Source organism: Corvus brachyrhynchos, unplaced genomic scaffold (genome assembly GCF_000691975.1).
Source record: "Corvus brachyrhynchos isolate BGI_N302 unplaced genomic scaffold, ASM69197v1 scaffold105, whole genome shotgun sequence".
NCBI classification, from domain to species: Eukaryota; Metazoa; Chordata; class Aves; order Passeriformes; family Corvidae; genus Corvus; species Corvus brachyrhynchos.
This window is the reverse complement of record NW_008238452.1, coordinates 4,257,968-4,264,469: the sequence shown is the minus strand read 5'-3', so window position 1 is coordinate 4,264,469 and position 6,502 is coordinate 4,257,968. Positions and strand designations below refer to the sequence as shown.

General features: G+C 41.9%; 1 long non-coding RNA gene across 19 annotated transcripts in view; it reads right to left on the bottom strand.

Moving 5' to 3' along the window:
- Positions 1–6,466, bottom strand: part of LOC108447327 — a 54,977-nt gene extending 48,511 nt beyond the window's left edge. For all 19 annotated transcript variants that reach the window (XR_001862831.1, XR_001862835.1, XR_001862825.1 and 16 more), the window contains exons 1-2: positions 2,688–6,466; positions 1,951–2,033 (exon numbers count right to left, since the gene is read on the bottom strand). This is a non-coding gene — a long non-coding RNA (uncharacterized LOC108447327). The remainder of the gene's footprint in view (positions 1–1,950; positions 2,034–2,687) is intronic.
- Between the last annotated feature and the right edge of the window lie 36 nt (positions 6,467–6,502).

Genomic DNA, 6,502 nt, shown 5'->3' with positions numbered 1-6,502 from the left:
TTTCCCTTTTAGGAAAAGTTGCAGGATTCCAGACATGAGTCACCTCTTTGGAAGAAAAGGATGGAATATTACCAATATTTTTGTCCAGGGGCTTCACCAAGAGGTGGGAGACTCTAATGGAAAGTGTCTGGCCATGCCATGCATCTCCCAGTCTCACTATTTCCAGCCTTTTCATGACAATACCCATTTACTTTGGAAGCTGAGGGCTCTGGTGGAGTAGGGATGCTCAGGCAATTTGTACCTTTGTGTTCCCAGATGCAGACCACACTGTGCAGTTCAGACCCTCAGCTCTAGATCAAGGGCTGATAGCCTAAATCATTAAGTAGAGAATTACTTTCCTTATAGTCTGAAGCAATTAAATGACTCTCATTACCTATTTTAGTTCTGGATTTTCTCATTAGTTTTAAACAGATCCTAAAAAGATCACTTTGGGGAAGCTTTCATAGTGAGAGTTACAAACATCTTTCAAGCAAGAAGATCCTTGCTAGGAGGCATTTTCCTTTAGTTCAGTCCATTAAGTATGTCTGAAAGCAGCGAGCAGAAGAATAAGATCTGCCTGACTGACAGACAAGGCAGGCTATCTTATTAGCAGAAGTTATTTACCTACTTGATGGCTCATGGAAACTTGTGTTCCCACCAGTCACAGGAGTTAGTTTTGCAGCTTTGTGTGTGGTTAATAAAACCCAAAGAATACCCGTATCTTTAGACTATATGACAAATCCTTGTCATAGACAGAAATGTAACTACAAACTTAAGTATTTTGACAGAACTTGGAGCCAAAGTAATGCCTATCTTCCATAAATTGCGTAACTCATATGAATTACTCAGTGCCCAAAGACTACAGCCAATTTGATAAAGGAAAAAGTACTCTCTGTTTTCATCGAGAGAAATACAACTGGGCTGAGGGGCGAACCAGACTGGCACATGAAAAATCACTGTGAGGAAAAGCACTACCGGCCTGACTGCACCTCCCATGGGATTCAGTCAGCTGCCTGTAACCATGAGATTGGCACGGCTTAAATTCACAGCTTTCCAGAAGGATGAAGTTCGCTCCCTATTCATCTTTGCCACCATCTAAAGAATTAAGAGAGTGGCTGGTGATGAAGAGCACATCAATCACGTTTATTGTGACAACCATGACTGTTATAAAACAGATACACTTACAGCACATGCTAACCTCCCCCATGCTTTTTCTTTCTTCATTAAAGAATTGTTGAACATTCAGTTCAGGTCCCCTGGGACACATGCCTAGGAAAGTCCTGATTGCAGGAATAAATCCGTTTCAGGTACATGCAATAGGAGCTGCCCATAACACACTATTTGCAGGTATGGGTCTAGGTGTAGTGCTGCTCTCACAGCCGAACTCATGCAGTTATTTCTTACAGAATGGCTTTGAACAGTCTTTAGGAACAACCAGCTGTGTACAAAAACAGCTAACAGAGAGATCTATCTTTGATGTAGCTCAATATTTAGTCCATCTGAGTATTTATCCTTTATGGTGGAATGGCTGAGCACAGGGAGCAATTAGGAAATTTCTGAACCAAGGTCAGCTCAGGCACAGTCAATATGAAATTAATGACAAAGCTAATATTCAAAGTTTACAAATGGGCTAAGGAAAGAACACAGAAGAAATGCCTGGGGGCTGAAAAAAATGGGAAGGCTTCAAACTAGGTAGTTTGAACTGACACACAAACTCTTGTCCTGAAAACAACTTCTTTCTTGACACTGTGAGCTGTTACCTTTGTTCAAGCAGACAGCAGTGGAACAAAGGCTGTAGCTGCCCCTTACCTTTCCTAGCTAAAAACGTAGCCCGGCTTTATTTGTTTCCTGTGCTCCAAAGTTGCACTGGGAAACAACAGGACAATCTTGCAAAAAAATGAAAGTGAAAATTCAGTTTTCAGATTAGTTTCTTACCAAATAAAAAACAGGCTTCATGAAGCAAGGACTCACCAGTAAACATTTTAGATGTACCTTGCCACTGACGAAACCGGAGAGGACTCAGTTTGACAGACCATGGGGAAGAAAGGAAGTGTCTAGGCAAGACAACCAAAGAAAAATGAGTCTCTAGACGTTAAACCCAAGTTATTCTCCCTCATGTAGAGACAGAGAATCAGAGGCCTAAAGTAAATATTTGAGTCATCTGATCCACATGCTATAGCCACAACTCATGAGGTATCTGCTAATTACAGCTTTGAAAGATGCCATGGAGTGACACAAGGCAGCCCTAGATGTATTTAGTTAGTTTTACAACTGAGGAGCTTAAGAAACCCTTGGGTTCTTTCCTACAGTCAACAGCTTCAACAAAGAGCTCTCCATTAATTGCAACCACATCTTGTCTATTTTTATGTATGAGAAACACTGTAGTCCTTACAAAAACCATAAAACAGCCATTGTCATTTAGGGATGCTATTAATCAAGGCGTTCTCAAGTGCTTCCCCTTCTCAGCTCCCTTGCCTAGCTCTCAGCCTGGCTCTCAGCCTATTGGTTTTTAACTAAAAGCAGTGTGGCCATGTGCAGCCCTTGCAGAAAGCTCAGGATTTTATTTTCAGTGCAGGAAACACTCAGCTGTGATCCCTCTTGCAAAGGGGACACCCTGAAGTGGTTGCAGGCATTCCCAGCAACGTTAATGACCAAAAGAATCAATCTGACAAAAAAGACTGAAAATACCCACTTTGTTCTAGAAGTACCTTTCATATTGTTGCTTCCCTCCTCCGCTCCTGTAAAGTCAGTGCAGCAAGCAAAAGAGAAGCTGAATTCTTTTGGCGCTATCCCAAACAGGTTCTTTCTGGGATCCTGGAATACTTAAGACTCAAGATTAAGAAAATCTTTCCAAGGGTTAAGGTTAAGCGGCTGCCTAATGAGGCTGAAGGGTTGTCATTATATAAGCACGATTTAGACAAGCCTCTGTTAGGAGTACTAGTGTAAAGATTCTTCTTTGGGGCAGGAGCATGGATTAAGTGATATCCTAAGATATTCTGGCTATTTCTGGATGCTCTACAACTCAGCAGCTTCCCCTCCCAAGCTACCACCTGTATTTTAACAGCCTTCTGTATCATTTTTAAACTCCTTTACAATTCTCCCAGGAACTCTGCACAGACATACTTGCAGCCCCTGAAGAAGACTGAAAACTCAGTTACTTAGTAATAACGAAAGAAAAAAAAAAAACCACCCAACCCCCAAATGGGATTGTTATCTCATCGAGAAGTAAAAAATGAGGTAGAAGACACACACAAGAAAAGAAGATACCAGAGCCCCAGCAGTAAAAATTACAAGTTACAAGAGCAATATAAATCATGTTAGCAGGTTGGCAGAAACCTGACACTTCCAATTCTCCAGAAAGGTATTATACACATCTACTGAACTACAAAATCAAGACTAGTTCTGCCAGTTTGAGTCATGGCCAATTCAGGGAAGTTGCAAAGCTGATCTCTTTTTGAGTCCATGTTAGACGCCTTCACTCTGCAGCAGTTATAGTGCTGCCAACAGATAAGCTTTGAAGCATTACTCTGTAACACTTTTCAAGGTGTCTAGAAAACAGTTAAGTGTTGGAGGAGTTTGGAGTGCCTTAACTTCTTTTTTTCCCCCTTCTGACAGATAAAGTAGGAACTTCTTAGCTCAGATTCACTGCTTCAGGCTCCTAGTCTGAGATGTGCTTCTGAGCCTTGTCAGCAGCAGCCCATAGCCAGGTCACCAGTTATCAGAAACACAGAGAAGAGCGCCAAAAGGGACCCTGGGTAGTCCTTTCCCCTGCCCAAAAGATCAAGCACACAGGAAGAGGATGGCTGAGTAGGGCAAGCCAGCAATAGCATGGTTCATCCATGTGGTTTTATGGGGCAGTTAACTTTTATTACCTGGTAATTACTGAGGAAGGCTTCAGACAAGCTGACTCTACAGCCCACATGGCAGCAGACTTGTGTGGGCAGTCAGCTCACAAAACTCATGCTGCAAGACTAATGTTTCAGAGGGGAAAGCCAGTCCATTAGGAAAGCCAAGTTCAAGAAGACAGTTTAGCCATATTTCAGTAGTACCAGTAAAGAATACAAATACCAACTCTGAAGTTAAAAGAAAAAAAGAAAAAAATTGGAAAAAGCAGCCAAAGAGTAGGAAGAAGTTACAAGGTACAACAACAAAAAGTATGAAATATCTTAAAAAAGGCTGGAGGGCAGGCATCAGATGAAAAAAATGTGTCTGTGAACAGAAAGGCAAAGAGTTTCAAAGTTGAAATGGGCAGGCTAAGCTCCACGCTGCAGAGCAGACATTTGTTTATGGCATCACCCCTGAAGTGGGTACAACAAGGAGGAGTGAGGAAGAGGGAAGAGAAGGCCTTAGGAGAGTTAAAAAGAGTAAATACTGAATGTGCTCATTTTTTGAAGGAGAAGCACCACGATCCAGGGGTACAATGGCTGTTGCTTTAAAGCAGTGGGTATCATAACCAAAGAAGTCACTTGATATTTCCTCCTCCTTTACTGTTCCTTACTGTGGTACTATTTCTTCACACAGTCAGTATGTGTGAGCAGAACACATGAATACTTGTAAAATCAGTGCATTCTTCTCTGTAGAGGCACTGAATGTTTGTGAAATGAACACTTTGGTAAACCTCAGGCTGCTTTCTCTGAACTAATGCCAGTTAACAAGTTTTGATCCTCTATACCTGTTTTAAACTTTATTTAAATCTTAAAGCTAAAAAGATATCAAACAATCCTGAACCATGTGATAAACATATGCCAAAGTCATATAATTTCCAATCTCTTCTGTTCATTCTTTGCAATAAAAAGCAAAAATTACAGTTGATTTACTGTGCACTCAAACATTGGGAGACTCCAGGAACATGTGGGATCAGTTTAGGTCAGGATAAAAACCCCATAATTTAGCTGAGAGCAGCTTCCAAACTAAGCTCATATTTTTTCAGACTATATTTATAGTGCAGTTACTATGTGCCAGTACATCATTAAATGTCCTAAGAACTAAACCCACCCTATTCTTTATGGGGAGGGTTTTTTCCCCTTAAGTCAGAAATACCCATTCCAGTGGAATTCTGCAGGAACCAGCAGCACTCCCAGCATTCTGCCCCCATCCTTCTCCAGTCCTGATGACTGCTGAGCTGTCTGCAGCCTTTTCTTGTTGCTGGTAAGAGCTCACAGTCTCCTGTTCTCACTTCCTAACATGCCCCTTGGCCTGGTTAGAACCACTGCTCCCCTGACCATTTGGAACTGGCAAGTAGAGCTGGCAAAAAAGCAGAAGAGATTTGGGTTGAATATGAGTGTCTAGTTCTACTAGCAGCACATCGGCCTCAAGGATGCTGTAGAGAAGAGGGAGGGATAAGCTACCAATGCACGAAAGACAGAAAGAAGGAAACGAAGGAAAGAAGGAAGGAAAGAAGGAAGGAAAACCAAAAAGCCCAGGAGCTAAAAAATGCAGCCCTGAACCATCCATGCTGTTTGCCCAGCCTACTGCCCAAAATTCTGGATGGGGAGAGAGAGGACTGACTCCCATTTCCACCACTACATTTGTGATACAGAGCTCTCTCTTGTGGGGCTGCTCTGTCTGCATGACAGATAATGATGCAATTGTCAAACCTTCTGGTTCCTGCTCTCTGTGCTCAGCCACATGGTCCTGTTTCAAAGCCTGTTTCCAAACCTGCTGCATTAAAGGTGCAAACTGAGAAGAGCATTGTGTAGGAGACAAATTGGCCATGCATCAGAGATCTCAGTTTAATGTTCTTACTAGAGGAATGGTGTGTTTTGATGAATGTTCAGAGCTGAAAACTTAGCCTTATCACACAGAAGTTGCTGTCTGCAGGGAGAGGCATGGGGAGACTAATGCTGCCTGGAAAAGCAGCCAGCTGACTCCGTATCTCTCCCAAACAACACTGGGACATGCTGAGCTCAGGAAGCAGTGGGAGAATGAGTAAAATCATGTCACAGACTAAATCAAGAACCATTCCACTTTGCAGGATCTACAACTGTTGCAACACCCACAAACACAAAACACGAGCTGAAAATGAACTACTGCAAGTCTCTTTTTTTTTTTTCCCCTCTCTCTTTTTTCTTTCTTTTCTTTTCCCACTTGAATGTGTGCAGAAGATACAGTCTGAGTATTAAATGTTTTTCTAAGAAGAAAATGACAGACCCAGAAATAAATACTCTGGGATTTATGGAGCCAGTGCACATACAGTGGCAGGAAACTTTGCCAGGTTGCTGTAAGCATTCATGACATGGTCTCTAATGTCTGACTGGAAAGCACTGCAATATTCAGTGGGATGGACTGAAAGGCAGCCAACATAGCAAACATCTTGGGTGCTTCTACGCCAGTAATTACCTTTATCAAACTTTAACTAGTGATGTCAAAATATTTTCAGCTTGTAGTCATGAACTGGACAACAAACACACAAGTTTGCTACTTCACACTAACATATGTTTGGTCTCAAGAGGTTAAGCATTCATCTGTTTCCAAATCATTTTTTAAATTTAAAAAAACCCCCCAAAAACAACCCCAACCCCCC